This window comes from Procambarus clarkii, unplaced genomic scaffold, assembly GCF_040958095.1.
Source record: "Procambarus clarkii isolate CNS0578487 unplaced genomic scaffold, FALCON_Pclarkii_2.0 HiC_scaffold_165, whole genome shotgun sequence".
NCBI lineage: Eukaryota > Metazoa > Arthropoda > Malacostraca > Decapoda > Cambaridae > Procambarus > Procambarus clarkii.
In genome coordinates this window covers 575421-597859 of record NW_027189198.1, presented here as the reverse complement: position 1 = coordinate 597859, position 22439 = coordinate 575421, and the positions used below count along the sequence as shown (strand labels likewise).

At 41.3% G+C, this 22439-nt stretch overlaps 1 long non-coding RNA gene across 1 annotated transcript in view; it reads left to right on the top strand.

The window, feature by feature from the left end:
- The window catches only part of LOC138361066 (uncharacterized), a 122652-nt gene extending 105297 nt beyond the window's left edge, over window positions 1-17355 (top strand). Inside the window, exon 5 of the long non-coding RNA XR_011226772.1 lies at window positions 17311-17355. This is a non-coding gene — a long non-coding RNA (uncharacterized lncRNA). The remainder of the gene's footprint in view (window positions 1-17310) is intronic.
- The last annotated feature ends 5084 nt before the right edge of the window (window positions 17356-22439 follow it).

Sequence of the window (22439 nt, the reverse complement as noted above, 5' to 3'; positions counted from 1 at the left end):
GCACGGACGGTTTGGGAAAAATGTGACCAAACGCCGCATTCAGTACTTGGCATATGTTGGGCATAAAAAAGGTCGTAATTTCAAACTGCGAATACGTACAATGAGCCAGAATTTGGCTCCAAAATATTGCTCAAGCCTCGAAATTGGGATATTTGGGATATTTCGAAAACTGCAGGGGAGTTTGTGCGAAATGTGACTCACTGCCGCTTTCAGTACTTGACATATGTTGGGTATAAAAAAGTCGTAATTTCAAACTGTGAATACGTGCAGAGAGCCTGAGTTTGGCTCCAAAATATGGCTCAGGCCTCGAAATTGGGATATTTGGGATATTTCGAAAACTGCAGGGGAATTTGTGCAAAATGTGACTCACTGGCGCTTTCAGTACTTGGCATATGTTGGGTATAAAAATCGTAATATCAAACTGCGAATACGTGCAGAGAGCCAGAATTTGGCTCCAAAATATGGCTCAGGCCTCAAAATTGGGATGTTTGGGATATTTTGAAAATTGCAGGGGGGTTTGGGACAAATGTGACCAAACGCCGCTTTCAGTACTTGGCATACGTTGGGTATAAAAAAGTCGTAATTTCAAACTGCGATTACGTGCAGAGAGCCAGAGTTTGGCTCAAAAATATGGCTCACACCTCGAAATTGGGATGTTTGGGATATTTCGAAAACTGCAGGGGAGTTTGTGCAAAATGTGAATCACTGCCTCTTTCAGTACTTGGCATATGTTGGGTATAAAAATCGTAATATTAAACTGCGAATACGTGCATAGAGCCAGAATTTGGATCCAAAATATGGCTCAGGCCTCGATATGTGATGTTTGGGATATTTTGAAAACTGCAGGGAGGTTTGGGACAAATGTTACCAAACGCCGCTTTCAGTACTTGGCATATGTTGGGTATAAAAAATTCGTAATTTCATACTGCGAATACGTGCAGAGAGCCAGAAGTTGGCTCCAAAATATGGCTCGGGCCTCGAAATTGGGATATTTGGGATATTTCGAAAACTGTAGGGGAGTTTTTGCAAAATTTGACTCACTGCCGCTTTCAGGACTTGGCATATGTTGGGTATAAAAATTCGTAATTTCAAACTGCGAATACGTGCATACAGCCAGAATTTGGCTCCAAAATATTGCTCAGTCCTTGAAATTGGGATGTTTGGGATATTTTGAAAACTGCACGGACGGTTTGGGAAAAATGTGACCAAACGCCGCATTCAGAACTTGGCATATGTTGGGCATAAAAATGGTCGTAATTTCAAACTGCGAATACGTGCAATGCGCCAGAATTTGGCTCCAAAATATTGCTCAAGCCTCGAAATTGGGATATTTGGGATATTTCGAAAACTGCAGGGGAGTTTGTGCGAAATGTGACTCACTGCCGCTTTCAGTACTTGACATATGTTGGGTATAAAAAAGTCGTAATTTCAAACTGTGAATACGTGCAGAGAGCCTGAGTTTGGCTCCAAAATATGGCTCTCGCCTCGAAATTGGGATTTTTGGGGTATTTCGAAAACTGCAGGGGAATTTGTGCAAAATGTGACTCACTGGCGCTTTCAGTACTTGGCATATGTTGGGTATAAAAATCGTAATATCAAACTGCGAATACGTGCAGAGAGCCAGAACTTGGCTCCAAAATATGGCTCAGGCCTCGATATTGTGATGTTTGGGATATTTTGAAAACTGCAGGGAGGTTTGGGACAACTATAACCAAACGCCACTTTCAACACTTGGCATATGTTGGGTATAAAAAGTCGTAATTTCAAACTGCGAATACGTGCATAGAGCCAGAATTTGGCACCAAAATATTGCTCAGTCCTCGAAATTGGGTAGTTTGGGATATTTTGAAAACTGCAGGGGGGTTTGGGACAAATATGACCAAACGCTGCTTACAGAACTTGGCATATGTTGGTTATAAAAAGTCATAATTTCAAACTGCGAATACTTGCAGAGAGCTTGAATTTGGCTCCAAAATATGGCTCAGGCCATGAAAGTGGGATGTTTGGGATATTTTGAAAACTGCAGGGCAGTTTGAGCAAAATGTGACTCACTGCCGCTTTCAGTACTTGGCATATGTTGGGTATAAAAAGTCGTAATTTCAAACCGCGAATACGTGCATAGAGCCAGAATTTGGCTCTAAAATATGGCTAAGGCCTCGAAATTGGGATGTTTGGGATATTTTCAAAACTGCAGGGGGGGGGTTTTGGGACAAATGTGACCAAACACCGCTTTCAGTACTTGGCATATGTTGGGTATAAAATATCGTAATTTCAAACCGCGAATACGTGCATAGAGCCAGAATTTGGCTCTAAAATATGGCTAAGGCCTCGAAATTGGGATGTTTGGGATATTTTGAAAACTGCAAGGGGGGCGTTTTGGGACAAATGTGACCAAACACCGCTTTCAGTACTTGGCATATGTTGGGTATAAAAAATTCGTAATTTCATACTGTGAATATGTGCAGAGAGCCAGAAGTTGGCTCCAAAATATGGCTCAGGCCTCGAAATTGGGATATTTGGGATATTTCGAAAACTGTAGGGGAGTTTGTGCAAAATTTGACTCACTGCTGCTTTCAGGACTTAGCATATGTTGGGTATAAAATGTCGTAATTTCAAACCGCGAATACGTGCATGGAGCCAGAATTTGGCTCCAAAATATTGCTCAGTCCTCGAAATTGGGATGTTTGGGATATTTTGAAAACTGAAGGAGGGTTTGGGACAAATATGACCAAACGCCGCTTTCAGAACTTGGCATATGTTGGGTATAAAAAGTCGTAATTTCAAACTGCGAAAACGTGCAGAGAGCTTGAATTTGGCTTTTAAAATATGGCTCAGGCCTTGAAAGTGGGATGTTTGGGATATTTTGAAAACTGCAGGGGGGGTTTGGGACAAATGTGACCAAACGCTGCTTTCAGTACTTGGCATACGTTGGGTATAAAAAAGTCGTAATTTCAAACTGCGAATACGTGCAGACAGCCAGAGTTTGGCTCCAAAATATGGCTCACACCTCGAAATTGGGATGTTTGGGATATTTCGAAAACTGCAGGGGAGTTTGTGCAAAATGTGACTCACTGCCCCTTTCAGTACTTGGCATATGTTGGGTATAAAAATCGTAATATCAAACTGCGAATACGTGCAGAGAGCCAGAATTTGGCTCCAAAATATGGCTCAGGCCTCGATATTGTGATGTTTGGGATATTTTGAAAACTGCAGGGAGGTTTGGGACAAATGTAACCAAACGGCGCTTTCAGTACTTGGCATATGTTGGGTATTAAAAATTCGTAATTTCATACTGCGAATACGTGCAGAGAGCCAGAAGTTGTCTCCAAAATATGGCTCAGGCCTCGAAATTGGGATATTTGGGATATTTCGAAAACTGTAGGGGAGTTTGTGCAAAATTTGATTCGCCGCCGCTTTCAGGACTTGGCATATGTTGGGTATAAAAAAGTCGTAATTTCAAACTGCGAATACGTGCAGAGAGCCAGAATATGGCTCCAAAATATGGCTCAGGCCTCGAAATTGGGATGTTTGGGATATTTTGAAAACTGCTGGGAGGTTTGGGACAAATATAACCAAACGCCGCTTTCAACACTTGTCATACGTTGGGTATAAAAAATTCGTAATTTCATACTGCGAATACGTGCATAGAGCCAGAATTTGGCTCCAAAATATTGCTCAGTCCTCGAAATTGGGATGTTTGGGATATTTTGATAACTGCAGGGGAGTTTGAGCAAAATGTGACTCACTGCCGCTTTCAGTTCTTGGCATATGTGGGGTATAAAAATTGGTAATTTCAAACTGCGAATACGTGCAGAGAGCCAGAATTTGGCTCCAAAATATGGCGCAGGCCTCAAAATTGGGATATTTGGGATATTTCGAAAACTGCAGGGGAGTTTGTGCGAAATGTGACTCACTGTCGCTTTCAGGACTTGGCATATGTTGGGTTAAAAATGTCGTAATTTCAAACTGCGAATACGTGCATAGAGCCAGAATTTGGCTCCAAAATATGGATCAGGCCTCGAAATTGGGATGTTTGGGATATTTTAAAAACTGCAAGGGGGTTTGGGACAAATGTGACCAAACGCTGCTTTCAGTACTTGGTATATGTTGGGTAAAAAAAAGTCGTAATTTCAAACTGCGAATACGTGCAGAGATCCAGAATTTGGCTCCAAAATATGGTTCAGGCCTCGAAATTATGATGTTTGGGATATTTTGAAAACTGCAGTGAGGTTTGAAACAAATGTGACCAAACGCCGCTTACAGTACTTGGCATATGTTGGGTATAAAAAAGTGGTAATTTTAAACTGCGAATACGTGCAGAGCGCCAGAATTTGGCTCCAAAATATGACTCATGCCTTAAAAATTGGGATATTTGGGATATTTCGAAAACTGCAGGGGAGTTTGTGCGAAATGTGACTCACTGCCGCTTTCAGGACTTGGCATATGTTGGGTATAAAATGTCGTAATTTCAAACCGCGAATACGTGCATAGAGCCAGAATTTGGCTCCAAAATATGACTTAGGCTTCGAAATTGGGATGTTTGGGATATTTTGAAAACTGCAGGGGGGGTTTGGGACAAATGTGACCAAACGCTGCTTTCAGTACTTGGCATATGTTGGGTATAAAAAAGTCGTAATTTCAAACTGCGAATACGTGCAGAGAGCCAGAATTTGGCTCCAAAATATGGCTCAGGCCTCGAAATTGGGATGTTTGGGATATTTTGAAAACTGCAGGGGGGTTTGGGACAAATATGACCAAACGCTGCTTTCAGAACTTGGCATATGTTGGGTATAAAAAGTCGTAATTTCAAACCGCGAATACGTGCATAGAGCCTGAATTTGGCTCCAAAATATGGCTCAGGCCTCGATATTGTGATGTTTGGGATATTTGAAAACTGCAGGGGAGTTTGTGCAAAATGTGACTCACTGCTGCTTTCAGTACTTGGCATATGTTGGGTATAAAAAAGTCGTAATTTCAAACTGAAAATACGTGCAGAGAGCCTGAGTTTGGCTCCAAAATATGGCTCACGCCTCGAAATTGGTATATTTGGGATATTTCGAAAACTGCAGGGGAGTTTGTGCGAAATGTGACTCACTGCCGCTTTCAGTACTTGTCATATGTTGGGTATAAAAATCGTAAAATCAAACTGCGAATACTTGCAGAGAGCCAGAATTTATCTCCAAAATATGGCTCAGGCCTCGATATTGTGATGTTGGGGATATTTTGAAAACTGCAGGGAGGTTTGGGACAAATATAACCAAACGCCGCTTTCAACACTTGGCATATGTTGGGTATAAAAAATTCGTAATTTCATACTGCGAATACGTGCAGAGAGCCAGAAGTTGGCTCCAAAATATGGCTCAGGCCTCGAAATTGGGATATTTTGGATATTTCGACAACTGTAGGGGAGTTTGTGCAAAATTTGACTCACTGCTGCTTTCAGGACTTGGCATATGTTGGGTATAAAAAGTCGTAATTTCAAACTGCGAATACGTACATAGAGCCAGAATTTGGCTCCAAAATATTGCTCAGTCCTTGAAATTGGGATGTTTGGGATATTTTGAAAACTGCAGGGACGGTTTGGGAAAAATGTGACCAAACGCCGCATTCAGTACTTGGCATATGTTGGGCATAAATAAGGTTGTAATTTCAAACTGCGAATACGTGCAATGAGCCAGAATTTGGCTCCAAAATATTGCTCAAGCCTCGAAATTGGGATATTTGGGATATTTCGAAAACTGCAGGGGAGTTTGTGCGAAATGTGACTCACTGCCGCTTTCAGTACTTGTCATATGTTGGGTATAAAAATCGTAATATCAAACTGCGAATATGTGCAGAGAGCTTGAATTTGGCTCCAAAATATGGCTCAGGCCTCGATATTGTGATGTTTGGGATATTTTGAAAACTGCAGGGAGGTTTGGGACAAATATAACCAAACGCCGCTTTCAACACTTGGCATATGTTGGGTATAAAAAGTCATAATTTCAAACTGCGAATACGTGCAGAGAGCTTGAATTTGGCTCCAAAATATGGCTCAGGCCATGAAAGTGGGATGTTTGGGATATTTTGAAAACTGCTGGGGAGTTTGAGCAAAATGTGACTCACTGCCGCTTTCAGTACTTGGCATATGTTTGGTATAAAAAGTCGTAATTTCAAACTGCGAATACGTGCAGAGAGCCAGAATCTGGCTCCAAAATATGACTCAGGCCTCAAAATTGGAATATTTAGGATATTTTGAAAACTGCAGGGGAGTTTGTAGGAAATGTGACTCACTGCCGCTTTTAGGACTTGGCATATGTTGGGTATAAAATGTCGTAATTTCAAACCGCGAATACGTGCATGGAGCCAGAATTTGGCTCCAAAATATGGCTAAGGCCTCGAAATTGGGATGTTTGGGATATTTTGAAAACTGCAGGGGGGGTTTGGGACAAATGTGACCAAACGCCGCTTTCAGTACTTGGCATATGTTGGGTATAAAAAAGTCGTAATTTCAACACGCGAATACGTGCATAGAGCCAGAATTTGGCTCCAAAATATTGCTCAGTCCTAGAAATTGGGATGTTTGGGATATTTTGAAAACTGCAGGGGGGTTTGGGACAAATATGACCAAACGCTGCTTACAGAACTTGGCATATGTTGGGTATAAAAATTCATAATTTCAAACTGCGAATACGTGCAGAGAGCTTGAATTTGGCTCCAAAATATGGCTCAGGCCATGAAAGTGGGATGTTTGGGATATTTTGAGAACTGCAGGGGAGTTTGAGCAAAATGTGACTCACTGCCGCTTTCAGTACTTGGCATATGTTGGGTATAAAAATTCGTAATTTCAAACTGCGAATGCGTGCAGAGAGCCAGAATTTGGCTCCAAAATATGGCTCAGGCCTCGAAATTGGGATATTTGGGATATTTCGAAAACTGCAGGGGGGTTTGGGACAAATGTGACCAAACACTGCTTTCAGTACTTGGTATATGTTGGGTAAAAAAAAAGTCGTAATTTCAAACTGCGAATACGTGCAAAGAGCCAGAATTTGGCTCCAAAATATGGCTCAGTCCTCGAAATTATGATGTTTGGGATATTTTGAAAACTGCAGGGGAGTTTGTGCGAAATGTGACTCACTGCCGCTTTCAGGACTTGGCATATGTTGGGTATAAAATGTCGTAATTTCAAACCGCGAATACGTGCATAGAGCCAGAATTTGGTCCCAAAATATGGCTAAGGCCTCGAAATTGGGATGTTTGGGATAGTTTGAAAACTGCAGAGGAGTTTGTGCGAAATGTGACTCACTGCCGCTTTCAGGACTTGGCATATGTTGGGTATAAAATATCGTAATTTCAAACCGCGAATACGTGAATAGAGACAGAATTTGGTTTCAAAATATGGCTCAGGCCTCGAAATTGGGATGTTTGGGATATTTTGAAAACTGCAGGTGGGTTTGGGACAATTTTGACCAAACGCCTCTTTCAGTACTTGGTAAATGTTGGGTATAAAAAATTCGTAATTTCAAACTGCGAATACGTACAGAGAGCCAGAATTTGGCTCCAAAATATTGCTCAAGCCTCGAAATTGGGATATTTGGGATATTTCGAAAACTGCAGGGGAGTTTGTGCGAAATGTGACTCACTGCCGCTTTCAGTACTTGGCATATGTTGGGTATAAATTAAAAGTCGTAAATTCAAACTGCGAATACGTGCAGAGAGCCTGAGTTTGGCTCCAAAATATGGCTCACGCCTCGAAATTGGGATGTTTGGGGTATTTCGAAAACTGTAGGGGGGTTTGGGACAAATATGACCAAACGCCGCTTACAGAACTTGGCATATGTTGGGTATAAAAAGTCGTAATTTCAAACTGCGAATACGTGCAGAGAGCTTGAATTTGGCTCCAAAATATGGCTCAGGCCTTGAAAGTGGGATGTTAGGGAAATTTTGAAAACTGCAGGGGAGTTTGAGCAAAATGTGACTCACTGCCGCTTTCAGTACTTGGCATATGTTGGGTATAAAAAGTCGTAATTTCAAACTGCGAATACGTGCAGAGAGCCAGAATTTGGCCCCAAAATATGGCTCAGGCCTCAAAATTGGGATATTTGGGATATTTCGAAAACTGCAGGGGAGTTTGTTGGAAATGTGACTCACTGCCGCTTTCAGGACTTGGCATATGTTGGGTATAAAATGTCGTAATTTCAAACCGCGAATACGTGCAGAGAGCCAGAATTTGGCTCCAAAATATGGCTCAGGCCTAGAAATTGGAATATTTGGGATATTTTGAAAACTGCAAGAGAGTTTGTGCAAAATGTGACTCACTGCCGCTTTCAGGACTTGGCATATGTTGGGTATAAAAGTCGTAATTTCAAACTGCGAATATGTGCATTAGCCAGAATTTGGCTCCAAAATTTGGCTCAGGCCTCGAAATTGGGATGTTTGGGATATTTTGAAAACTGCAGGGGGGTTTGCGACAAATATGACCAAACGCCGCTTTCAGAACTTTGCATATGTTGGGTATAAAAAGTCGTAAATTCAAAGTGCGAATACGTTCAGAGAGCCAGAATTTGGCTCCAAAAAAATGGCTCAAGCCTCGAAATTGGGATGTTTGGGATATTTTGAAAACTGCTGGGGGGTTTGGGACAGATGTAACCAAACGCCGCTTTCAGTACTTGGCATATGTTGGGTATAAAAAGTCGTAATTTCAAACTGTGAATACGTGCAAAGAGCTTGAATTTGGCTCCAAAATATGGCTCAGGCCTCAAAATTGGGATGTTTGGGATATTTTGTAAACTGCAGGGAGGTTTGGGACAAATGTGACAAAACGCCCCTTTCAGTACTTGGCATATGTTGGGTATATAAAGTCGTAATTTCAAAATGCGAATACGTGCTGAGAGCGAGAATTTGGCTCCAAAATATGGCTCAGGCCTCGAAATTAGGATATTTCTGATATTTTGAAAACTGCAGGGGAGTTTGTGCAAAATGTGACTCACTGCCGCTATCAGGACTTGGCATATGCTGGGTATAAAAAGTCATAATTTCAAACTGTGTATACGTGCATAGAGCCAGAATTTGGCTCCAAAATACGACTCAGGCCTCGAAATTGGGATGTTTAGGATATTTTGAAAATTGCAGGGGGGTTTGGGACAAATGTCACCAAACATTTCAGTACTTCGCATATGTTGGGTATAAAAAAGTCGTAATTTCAAAATACGAATTCGTTCAGAGAGCCAGAATTTGGTTCCAAAATATGGCTCAGGCCTCGAAATTGGGATGTTTAGGATATTTTGAAAACTGCAGGGGTGTTTGGGACAAATGTCACCAAACATTTCAGTACTTCGCATATGTTGGGTATAAAAAAGTCGTAATTTCAAAATACGAATTCGTTCAGAGAGCCAGAATTTGGCTCCAAAATATGGCTCAGGCCTCGAAATTGAGATGTTTGGGATATTTTGAAAACTGCAGGGGGAATTGGGACAAATTTGACAAAACGCCGATTTCAGTACTTGGCATATGTTGGGTATAAAAAAGTCGCAATTTAAAACTACGAATACGTACAGAGAGCCAGAATTTGGCTCCAAAATATGGCTCAGGCCTCGAAATTGGGATGTTTGAGATATTTTGAAAACTGCAAGAAGGATTGAGACAAATATGACCAAATGCCGCTTTCAGTACTTGGTATATGTTGGGTATAAAAAAGTCGTAATTTCAAACTGCGAATAGGTGCAGAGAGCCAGAATTTGGCTCCAAAACATGGCTCAGTCCTCGAAATTGGGATGTTTGGGATATTTTGAAAACTGCTGGGAGGTTTGGGACAAATGTGACCAAATGCCGCTTTCAGTACTTGGTATATGTTAGGTATAAAAAGTCGTAATTTCAAAGTGCGAATACGTGCAGAGAGCCAAAATTTGGCTACAAAATATGGCTCAGGCCTCGAAATTGGGATGTTTGGGATATTTTGAAAACTGCAGGGGAGTTTGTGCAAAATGTCACTCACTGCCGCTTTCAGGACTTGGCATATGTTGGGTATAAAAAGTCGTAATTTCAAACTGCGAATACGTGCATAGAGCCAGAATTTTTCTCCAAAATACGGCTCAGGCCTCAAAATTGGGATGTTTGGGATATTTTGAAAACTGCAGGGAGGTTTGGGAAAAATATGACCAAACGCACTTTCAGAACTTTGCATATGTTAGGTATAAAAAGTCGTAATTTCAAAGTGCGAATACGTGCAGAGAGCCAAAATTTGGCTACAAAATATGGCTCAGGCCTCGAAATTGGGATGTTTTGGATATTTTGAAAACTGCAGGGGGGGTTTGGGACATAAGTGACCAAACGCCGCTTTCATTACTTGGCATATGTTGGGTATAAAAAAGAAGTAATATCAAACGGCGAATACGTGCAGAGAGCCAGAATTTGGCTCCAAAATATAGCTCAGGCCTCGAAATTGGGATATTTGGGATATTTCGAAAACTGCAGGGGAGTTTGTGCAAAATGTGACTCACTGCCGCTATCAGGACTTGGCATATGTTGGGTGTAAAAAGTCGTTATTTCAAACTGTGTATACGTGCATAGAGCCAGAATTTGGCTCCAAAATACGGCTCAAGCCTCGAAATTGGGATGTTTAGGATATTTTGAAAACTGCAGGGGGGTTTGTCACAAATGTCACCAAACGCTTCTTTCAGTACTTCACATATGTTGGGTATAAAAAAGTCGTAATTTCAAACTGAGAATACGTGCAGAGAGCCAGAATTTGGCTCCACAATATGGCTCAGGCCTCGAAATTGGGATGTTTGGGATATTTTGAAAACTGCAGGGGGGTTTGGGATGTATGTGACCAAACGCCGTTTTCATTACTAGGCACATGTTGGCTATAAAAAATCGTAATTTCAAACGGCGAATACGTGCAGAGAGCCAGAATTTGGGTCCAAAATATGGCTCAGGCCTCGAAATTGGGATGTTTGGGATATTTTGAAAACTGCAAGGGGGTTTCGGACATATGTGACCAAACGGCGCTTTCATTACTTGGCATATGTTGGGTATAAAATAGTCGTAATTTCAAACGGCGAATACGTGCAGAGAGCCAGAATTTGGCTCCAAAATATAGCTCAGGCCTCGAAATTGGGATTTTTGGGGAATTTCGAAAACTGCAGGGGAGTTTGTGCGAAATGTGACTCACTGCCGCTTTCAGTACTTGGCATATATTGGGTATAAAAAAGTCGTAATTTCAAACTGCGAATACGTGCAGAGAGCCTGAGTTTGGCTCCAAAATATGGCTCATGCCTCGAAATTGGGATTTTTGGGGAATTTCGAAAACTGCAGGGGAATTTATGCAAAATGTGACTCACTGGCGCTTTCAGTACTTGGCATATGTTCGGTATAAAAATCGTAATATCAAACTGCGAATACGTGCAGAGAGCCAGAATTTGGCTCCAAAATATGGCTCAGGCCTCGATATTGTGATGTTTGGGATATTTTGAAAACTGCAGGGAGGTTTGGGACAAATATAACCAAACGCCGCTTTCAACACTTGGCATATGTTGGGTATAAAAAATTCGTAATTTCATACTGACGAATACGTGCAGAGAGCGAGAAGTTGGCTCCAAAATATGGCTCAGGCCTCGAAATTGGGATATTTGGGATATTTCGAAAACTGTAGGGGAGTTTGTGCAAAATTTGACTCACTGCTGCTTTCAGGACTTGGCATATGTTGGGTATAAAAAGTCGTAATTTCAAACTGCGAATACGTGCATAGAGCCAGAATTTGGCTCCAAAATATTGCTCAGTCCTCGAAATTGGGTAGTTTGGGATATTTTGAAAACTGCAGGGGAGTTTGGGACAAATATGACCAAACGCTGCTTACAGAACTTGGCATTTGTTGGGTATAAAAAGTCGTAATTTCAAACTGCGAATACGTGCAGAGAGCCAGAATTTGGCTCCAAAATATGGCTCAGGCCTCGAAATTGTGATGTTTGGGATATTTTGAAAACTGCTGGGGGGTTTGGGATATATGTGACCAAACGCCACTTTCATTACTAGGCACATGTTGGCTATAAAAAAGTCGTAATTTCAAACCGCGAATACGTGCAGAGAGCCAGAAGTTGGCTCCAAAATATGGCTAAGGCCTCGAAATTGGGATGTTTGGGATATTTTGAAAACTGCAGGGGGGGTTTGGGACAAATGTGACCAAACGCCGCTTTCAGTACTTGGCATATGTTGGGTATAAAAAAGTCGTAATTTCAAACTGCGAATACGTGCAGAGAGCCAGAATTTGGCTCCAAAATATTGCTCAAGCCTCGAAATTGGGATATTTGGGATATTTCGAAAACTGCAGGGGAGTTTGTGCGAAATGTGACTCACTGCCGCTTTCAGTACTTGGCATATGTTGGGTATAAAAAAGTCGTAATTTAAAACTGCGAATACGTGCAGAGAGCCAGAATTTGGCTCCAAAATATGGCTCAGGCCTCGAAATTGGAATATTTCGGATATTTTGAAAGCTGCAGGGGAGTTTGTGCAAAATGTGACTCACTGCCGCTATCAAGACTTGGCATATGTTGTGTATAAAAAAGTCGTAATTTAAAACTGCGAATACGTGCAGAGAGGCAGAATTTGGCTCGAAAATATGGCTCAGGCCTCAAAATTGAGATGTTTGGGATATTTTGAAAACTGTAGTGGGGATTGGGACAAATGTGACCAAACGCCGCTTTCAGAACTTGGCATATGTTGGGTATAAAAAAGTGATGTGGAAAGCATGGGGGATTTTTTTTATATTGCAGAATGGTGACTGGGGCTAGTGCGTGATGCTTTCCTACTAATCCAAACCCACTCAGATGCACCTGCTATATTTAGATCAACAACACTGCTGATCTATGATTCATCCAGTGTCTAATGTCACTTAGTGGAGAGATTTAGCAAGAGGTCAGCAGCAGATCAACTTTTTCTAAATACCATGTTGGCGATCACAGCAAACAATGAGGGTGAAAAAAAGTTCATTTGCTGAGAGATTGTAATTCAGTAGAACTCCATTCACACTGACTGATGCCAAAATCTAATATATCCATATCAGCCTGGATAGCTCCAGGGAGCCTCTGGCTCTCGCCAAGTAAATGATGTTTCATTACATTCATTTTTTTTTTACCCTGTCTGTAAGACATCGTTTTCTACAGATAAAATAATAACTATTTGGTATTTTTGAACATCATTCTCATAAATTTCTGCTCTGTTTAATTGACGCCTTTTTATTTCAGCCATCCAACTATTATGAAGCTAAATGAGCTACGTAACAGCAATCCACGATTAGCAGAACTCACTACCAAACAGGTTAGTGGGAGGGATGAAGTTTGATGCAAATGACAGATAAGGACACACTTTAAAAGGATTCAGTATAAGTAGAAAAATAAACACACAATTTAACAGGAGCATCTCTAAGCAGTAGCGTATATACTAAGCCTACAAACATAGGATTATGCCTAAACAGTAGGAGTGAGTGCTCCCAAAGACACAAAGCCAGTGTTCTAAACACTTATATTCGTCGAGCCCTTACCCACTGCTCAGAATGGAGCAACGTCAGTAGGGAGTTTGAAAGTTAACTGAAGTGTTGGTGAACAATGGATATAGCAACAAAGAAATAAACGCAACATAAGATGACACCTGGACCAGGTACAATCCTGAACCTAGAACAGAAACCACAACACCTCCAATAATATTATAATACAAATCAGATTTGGAAGGAAGGATTGGGCTACAGGAAGGATTGGGCTACAGGAAGGATTGGTCTACAAGAAGGATTGGGCTACAGGAAAGATTGGGCTACAGGAAGGATTGAGCTACAGGAAGGATTGGTCTACAGGAAGGATTGGGCTACAAGAAGGATTGGGCTACAGGAAAGATTGGGCTACAGGAAGGATTGAGCTATATCTCCAAATGTATATTTGCCAGATAATTTGGCACTAAAAACAAAGAGCATATATTATTGTTTAGACTAAATCCGCTACTCATTACTTTCCTGAAGTTGTCGTATATACACTACAAAATCTGCGTGTAAATCACAAGTACAATTAACACGTGATGAAAATGGTGACGACAGTGTCAGACCACGAAGGAAGAATTGAAACAGGAATTTCCTTAAGTATTTTCGTAATTAATAATACATCTAAAGAAGGGTGTTTCAATTCTTCCTTCGAGGTCTGACATTGTCACTACAGTGTTGAATGTATTTAAACGTTGCAACAATGAATAATGAGAACAATCATTATATGGATGGCGTAATAACAGGGGAGCATTAGCCCCTCTGGTGGTCAGATGCTTAACTGTATTAGAGGTTGACAGTTTAGATATTATAGTGAAGTAAGGGTGAGTGGCGCGTCTGGGAGTCCCGCTTCTTAACGTGTGGCTCATTTGTCGACCAGCCGCCGCCTGGCAAGTGTCACGTTGATTACCAGTGAGCAAAAAATAAATGTGTTACAGATATCATTACTCAATCATAATATAGAAAGAATTGTTCGGGGTGTGTACTTCATGTTGTTATTCGTTATTATTTTGTATATTTTATGTATTTAGACAAAATATAGAGGAGATTGTCAGGTGGCAGCCATAGGTGTTCCCGCTAGTTAAGTCATTAGGGCGCTTGTGGTGGCCTTAATAGCCATGCCAGTAGCTAGCCAGCAATCTTAAGGTTATCTTGAGATGATTTCAGGGCTTAGCATCCCCCGCGGCCCTGTCCTCGACCAGGCCTTCTTTTTCTTACACATCCCCAGGAAACAGCCCATAGCAGCTGTCTAACTCCCAGGTACTTATTTACTGATAGGTATACAGGGTCATCAGGGTGAAAGAAAGTGTCCATTTGTTTCAGCCTCCACCGGGGATCGACCCCGGAACATCAGGATTACGAATCCGGAGCACTCTCCACTCGGCTGTCAGGCCCCTTAAAACAACCCAAAGAGAAATCTTCTACATATTTTGATGAAAATCTGAATGAAACGAGAAATGTTGGCCACAGATTGTGTGAAGATGGTGGGGGGGGGGGGGATTGAGGGGGTGCAGGTTAGTACGATGAGCATGATTCAGAATGATGGAAGGAGAAGGGCTCCTATGATGAATTGACCTAAGGGCCACCATCTACAGTGGCCTCGACGGGGACAGGACGGCGGCACCTTGTCAAAGGTCAGCCTTCCTACTCCCTCCACCCTTATTTTATTGAGGATTTGTCTTGTGTATATTGTGAACAAGAGGAATGACTCGGCATTTACGACTTGAGTGGTTAAGCGGGTTCATGGGTTAATAATCCTATGGGGGAAACAACACATCTATTTTCTGTGTTACATTGTGGCTTGTTGAGCTTGAAGCTGTTGTCCAGCCTGTGTCAAATATGATATTTTAGAGAAGTGGTCTGTATTAATGACCTCCAACTTGGTCAGTATTACAAAGGCCTCGGCTGTTATTTATTTATTTATATAACTACAAGTTATATTGGGTTTCTGATCAACCCGTCCTCTTAAAACTAACGTCACTTTTGGCTGGTATGCGCGGCACTATGGCCAAATTTGGACGTAATTTGAAATGAAATCGACTCACAAAAGTGACGCACGGTTCCGTTTTCTGTTTGAGTCGTCCGGCTTACTCGGCCAGCTTAGAAGAGGATTCTTTCCATTAACATTTTTCATAACGTTTTGAAACTTTATGAGAATTTCCTGCCCACCTAACCTACCAGAGGACCCTTAACTTATTGTTGTTGAAAAAAAGCCCAAATTTATTTTAATTTTTTTCATTTCCAAATTACGTCCATATTCGGCCTTACGGGTAAACGGCCAAAAGCGACGCTATTTTTAAGAGGACAGGTGACAAGGAGTACATAGCCCTGTGTGTTTACATTCTTGTAAAGCCACTAGTACGCATAGCACTTCGGCCAGGTCCTTAATTTAACAGATAATATTAAGTAGGTAATTTCTAGGAAAATTTATAGGCTAATCTATCTAAATCTATAACAATTTAAACTTTTATAGTGTTAGTCCTTCAAAGATTCGTGGTAGTGACAGTTGAACAAGTTCTGGCATGATTGTTGTTGCTGTCTTGAACTTTCTCCAAAGCTGAAAATCATTGATGTGTTTTTGAAGTGAGGTTTCCATATTAGGACACAGTAGGCCAGATGGGACCACAACAGAGACTCGTACAGTTGAATATTCAACGTTGTTCGTTTCAGTCAAAGATTCGTTTAACTATTCTTAAGGATTGTTTTCATATTAACTGTGAGTCCCAGATGTTCAATGGCTGGTACATCATAACTCCTAGGTAATATTGACTTAAATTTACCAGAGGGCCACCATTTCTCCATAGTGCCCTCTACGGCAACAGGAAGCCGGCGGCTTGTCAAAGGTTCCCCTATGGTTCCTGAGAATTTTGTCTATCTGTATTTTGAGCGCGCAAACTGCTGCATTATGACATTAAAGGTAGTGTGATAATATGCACAACGTGTTTTGTAGCTAAGGTAAAGGTGACTTGTAATGTTTAGCAACAAGTCACCCTAGATTGTTTAGTGTGTTGACGACGACGTTTCGGTCCTGGACCATTCTCAAGTCGACTTGAGAATGGTCCAGGATGGACCGAAACGTCGTCATCCCTTCACCTGCTAGTGTGTGGCCTGGTCAACCTACTTCAGCCACGTTATTGTGACTCATCGCCTGCACTTAGTGTGTTAACGACTAGGGCGATGGAGTGGTCATATCAGGATGGCAATTGTGCAAATAAATGTGGAAGATAATTGTTTCCATCTTGTTTACTCTGCGATATGAAATGGTTTCACCTGTAAATGGTCCTTTTTGACAATGTAATCACTAGGCTTCTAACGTTGGTTTGGTGCTCAGAGACCATATACTGTACTTAAGAGGTTTTAAGCATGTTATTTATATAATTTAGGCCAATAAACAGCTAAATAAATTAATAATACACAGTACGTTTATCTAAGATTAGCTAAAGGTTTGTTTTTAGTGGAAGACCCTAATAAGATAATGTGTTTCTATGTAACTTTAAAAGAACATTGATGCTTAACCATAGCCTCATGAGTCGGAGACAAAAATGTACTCCGTTAGGCTATTGCAGTCTTATCAGTCTTGCCTACTCGCTATTGTTGATACAATCTTTAATTAATCTCCGTTGCAATTTCACCTTTTCCAGTGATTGGTTCCAGTGTTCTTGAAATTCATAATTGTATTTTCCTACTCGATTGTATTTGAAATAAACTGTTTATACTTACCCTGGTGCTACATAGCCTTCCCGGTTTGGTGCCTTATTTTAATAATTACTTATACTTGCCCTTAATATATGTAAAAAATATTTTTTCAGGAGTGTGGCACGTGTGGACAAGTGTTGGATCAGAGGAGTCAAGGTAAAGTGCTTATTTAACAACTAGTTCTGGGGAGGAGCGGGTGGAACTAGATGGACGTAGTCAAGTTCACATTCTTGTTACACTAACACTGGTTTGTGCCTCGGAGAGGCTGCAGGATCCAATATGTTCAGTAGATCTTCGGTTTCAACTCCTTTTGACCATGTCGTAGCTCAGTCGATTACGGCAGCGTCTGGGATGCTCTCGGACGCAGGTTCGAATCCTCGTCCCGGCCCTTGTGGATTTGTACACTCTTGTTAGCAGGCTGAGAGCTTTTCTTTCCCATAGATTTATTTATAGAAGAGTTAGCAATAAGTCGGCTGGGTTTATTAACGTATTGTTTTTAGGCCCCATTTACATTATGCCGTTCAGTTTTGGTCGCCATACTAAAGAATGGACATAATTCACTAGAACACGTCAGTTAGGATGACAAAGTTAATCCCGCAAATTAGAAAGCTTCCATATGAAGAGATGTTGGAAAAACCTTAACGTGACATGATTGAAATGTACAAGTGGATGAATGGGCATAACAAGGGAGTTATTGATAAGGCTTTAAATGAAGATAAGTTTAGATTTAGGAAATACCTGGGTAAATACTGGTTTGGTAACTGGGTTGTGGATTTGCGGAACCAATTACTGGATCATGTGCAGACGACGAGTCACAATAATACCTGCGTTCACAGTTCATCCTCGTCGCCAATGTGGTGTTTGTGTGTTACTGAGGAAGTCTTGGTTGTAGGGTTGATGTAAAGTCATGACTTGGTTACTGACTTTAATACTTAATATGATTACATGACTAGTAGCTACCAAGCTTGGCGGGCGTCCTGTACGCTCTCTTGTTTACCTCCCCTCTCTGGCGTCCCAGCCGCCGCACATAGAAAACGGATGGTACCATTTTCTGTGAACATGACAAGCCCCAGGCGAGGTGTGGAAAGAAAGTCCAGCCAGGGGCGTTCAATCTGTGCGCCAAGATGGCCGACCTTCGGGCGGGAATCTCCTCCACAACCAAATCTTTTATTGAGGAGTTGTTGCCAACCTACTTTTATCTGGCATGTATTATGCCAGTTTTCGCCTCGCATAATTTTTTCTCATTTGGAAATACAATATTATCTTCACTATAAATTACTACTATAGTGTGTCATTTCTGCTCACACTCATCTCTAAATAAAATGATTACAAATATTTCCAAAGACATAAACTGCCTCAACCAGCCCGCCTCTTCCCTCATTCCAAATCCAAAAACCCTCCAACTCCAACTCCAAGAGGAATTTCAAACTGCGAATACGTGCAGAGAACCAGAATTTGGCTCCAAAATATGGCTCAGGCCTCGAAATTGAGATGTTTGGGATATTTTGAAAACTGCAGGGGAGTTTGTGCAAAATGTGACACACTGCTGCTTTCAGGACTTGGCATATGTTGTGTATAAAAAGTCGTAATTTCAAACTGCGAATAAGTGCAGAGAGCCAGAATTTGGCTCCAAAGTATGGCTCAGGCGTCGAAATTTGGATATTTGGGACATTTTGAAAACTGCAGGGGGGGGGGGGGTTTGGGACAAATTTGACCAAACGCCGCTTTCAGTACTTGGTATATGTTGGGTATAAAAAAGTCGTAATTTCAAACTGCGAATACGTGCAGAGAGCCAGAATTTGGCTCCAAAATAAGTATCAGGCCTTAAAATTGGGATATTTGGGATATTTCGAAAACTGCAGGGGAGTTTGTGCGAAATGTGATTCACTGCCGCTTTCAGGACTTGGCATATGTTGGGTATAAAAAGTCGTAATTTCACACTGCGAATACGTGCAGAGAGCCAGAATTTGGCTCCAAAATAAGTATCAGGCCTTAAAATTGAAATATTTCGAAAACTGCAGGGGAGTTTGCGCAAAATGTGACACACTGCCACTTTCAGTACTTGGTATATGTTGGGTATAAAAAAGTCGTAATTTCAAACTGCGAATACGTGCAGAGAGCCAGAATTTGGCTCCAAAATAAGTATCAGGCCTTAAAATTGGGATATTTGGGATATTTCGAAAACTGCAGGGGAGTTTGCGCATAATGTGACTCATTGCCACTTTCAGTACTTGGCAAATGTTGGGTATAAAACGTCGTAATATCAAACTGTGAATTCGTGCAGAGAGCCAAACGTTGGCTCCAAAATATGGCTCAGGTCTCGATATTGAGATGTTTGGGATATTTTGAAAACTGCAGGGAGGTTTAGGACAAATGTGACCAAACGCCGCTTTCCGTACTTGGCATATGTTGGGTATAAAAAAGTCGCAATTTCAAACTGCGAATACGTGCAGAGAGCAAGAATTTGGCTCCAAAACATGGCTCAGGCCTCGAAATTGGGATATTTGGGATATTTTGAAAACTGCAGGGGAGTTTGTGCAAAATGTGACTCACTGCTGCTTTCAGTTCTTGGCATATGTTGGGTATAAAAAGTCGTTATTTCAAACTGCGAATACGTGCATAGAGCCAGAGTTTGGCTCCAAAATAGTGCTCAGTCCTCGAAATTGGGATGTTTATGATATTTTGAAAACCTCAGTGGGCTTTGGGACAAATATGACCAAACACCGCTTTCAGAACTTGGCATATGTTGGGTATAAAAAGTCGTAATTTCAAACTGCGAATACGTGCAGAGAGCCAGAACTTGGCTCCGAAATATAGCTCAGGCCTGAAAATTGGAATATTTGGGATATTTCGAAAACTGCAGGGGAGTTTGTGCGAAATGTGAATCACTGCCGCTTTCAGGACTTGGCATATGTTGGGTATAAAATGTCGTAATTTCAAACCACGAATACGTGCATAGAGCCAGAATTTGGCTCCAAAATACGGGTCAGGCCTCGAAATTGGGATGTTTGGAATATTTTGAAAACTGCAGGGGGGGTTTTGGACAATAGTGACCAAACGCCGCAATCAGTACTTGGCATATGTTGGGTATAAAAAAGTCGTAATTTCAAACTGCGAATACGTGCAGGGAGCCAGAATTTGGCTCCAAAATATGGCTCAGGCATCGAAATTGGGATATTCGTAATTTCAAACTGCGAATATGTGCAGAGAGCCAAAATTTGGCTCCAAAATATAGCTCATGCCTCGAAATTGGGATGTTTGGGATATTTTGAAAACTGCAGGGGAGTTTGTGCAAAATGTGACTTACTGCCGCTTTCAGGACTTGGCATATGTTGGGGAAAAATGTCGTAATTTCAAACTGCGAATACGTGCAGAGAGCCAGAATTTGGCTCCAAAATATGGCTCAGGCCTCAAAATTGGGATGTTTGGGATATTTTGAAAACTGCAGGGGGGGTTTTGGACAAATGTGACCAAACGCCGCGATCTGTACTTGGCATATGTTGGGTATAAAAAAGTCGTAATTTCAAACTGCGAATACGTGCAGAGAGCCAGAATTTGGCTCCAAAATATGGCTCAGGCCTCGAAATTGGGATGTTTGGGATATTTTGAAAAATGCCGGGTGGATTGAGACAAATGTGACCAATTGCCGCTTTCAGTACTTGGCATATGTTGGGTATAAAAAAGTGGTAATTTCAAACTGCGAATATGTGCAGAGAGCCAGAATTTGTCTCCAAAATATGGCTCAGGACTCGAAATTGGGATTTTTGGGATATTTTGAAAACTGCAGGGAGGTTTGGGACAAATTTGACCAAATGCCACTTTCAGTACTTGGCATATGTTGGGTAAAAAAAGTCGTAATTTCAAACTTCGAATACGTGCAGAGAGCCAGAATTTGACTCCAAAATATGGCTCAGGCCTCGATATTGGGATATTTGGGATATTTCGAAAACTGCAGGGGAGTTTGTGCGAAATGTGACTCACTGCCGCTTTCAGTACTTGGCATATATTGGGTATAAAAATCGTAATATCAAACTGCGAATACGTTCAGAGAGCCAGAATTTAGCTCCAAAACATGGCTCAGGCCTCGATATTGTGATGTTTGGGATATTTTGAAAACTGCAGGGAGGTTATGGACAAATGTAACCAAACGCCGCTTTCAGTACTTGGCATATGTTGGGTATAAAAAAATCTTATTTTCAAACTGCGAATACGTGCAGAGAGCCAGAATTTGGCTCCAAAATATAGCTCAGGCCTCAAAATTGGGATGTTTGGGATATTTTGAAAACTGCAGGGGGGGGTTTTGGACAAATGTGACCAAACGCCGCGATCTGTACTTGGCATATGTTGGGTATAAAAAAGTCGTAATTTCAAACTGCGAATACGTGCAGAGAGCCAGAATTTGGCTCCAAAATATGGCTCAGGCCTCGAAATTGGGATGTTTGGGATATTTTGAAAAATGCCGGGTGGATTGAGACAAATGTGACCAATTGCCGCTTTCAGTACTTGGCATATGTTGGGTATAAAAAAGTGGTAATTTCAAACTGCGAATATGTGCAGAGAGCCAGAATTTGTCTCCAAAATATGGCTCAGGACTCGAAATTGGGATTTTTGGGATATTTTGAAAACTGCAGGGAGGTTTGGGACAAATTTGACCAAATGCCACTTTCAGTACTTGGCATATGTTGGGTAAAAAAAGTCGTAATTTCAAACTTCGAATACGTGCAGAGAGCCAGAATTTGACTCCAAAATATGGCTCAGGCCTCGATATTGGGATATTTGGGATATTTCGAAAACTGCAGGGGAGTTTGTGCGAAATGTGACTCACTGCCGCTTTCAGTACTTGGCATATATTGGGTATAAAAATCGTAATATCAAACTGCGAATACGTTCAGAGAGCCAGAATTTAGCTCCAAAACATGGCTCAGGCCTCGATATTGTGATGTTTGGGATATTTTGAAAACTGCAGGGAGGTTATGGACAAATGTAACCAAACGCCGCTTTCAGTACTTGGCATATGTTGGGTATAAAAAAATCTTATTTTCAAACTGCGAATACGTGCAGAGAGCCAGAATTTGGCTCCAAAATATAGCTCAGGCCTCAAAATTGGGATGTTTGGGATATTTTGAAAACTGCAGGGGGGGGTTTTGGACAAATGTGACCAAACGCCGCGTTCAGTACTTGGAATATGTTGGGTATAAAAAGTCGTAATTTCAAACTTCGAATACGTGCAGAGAGCCAGAAT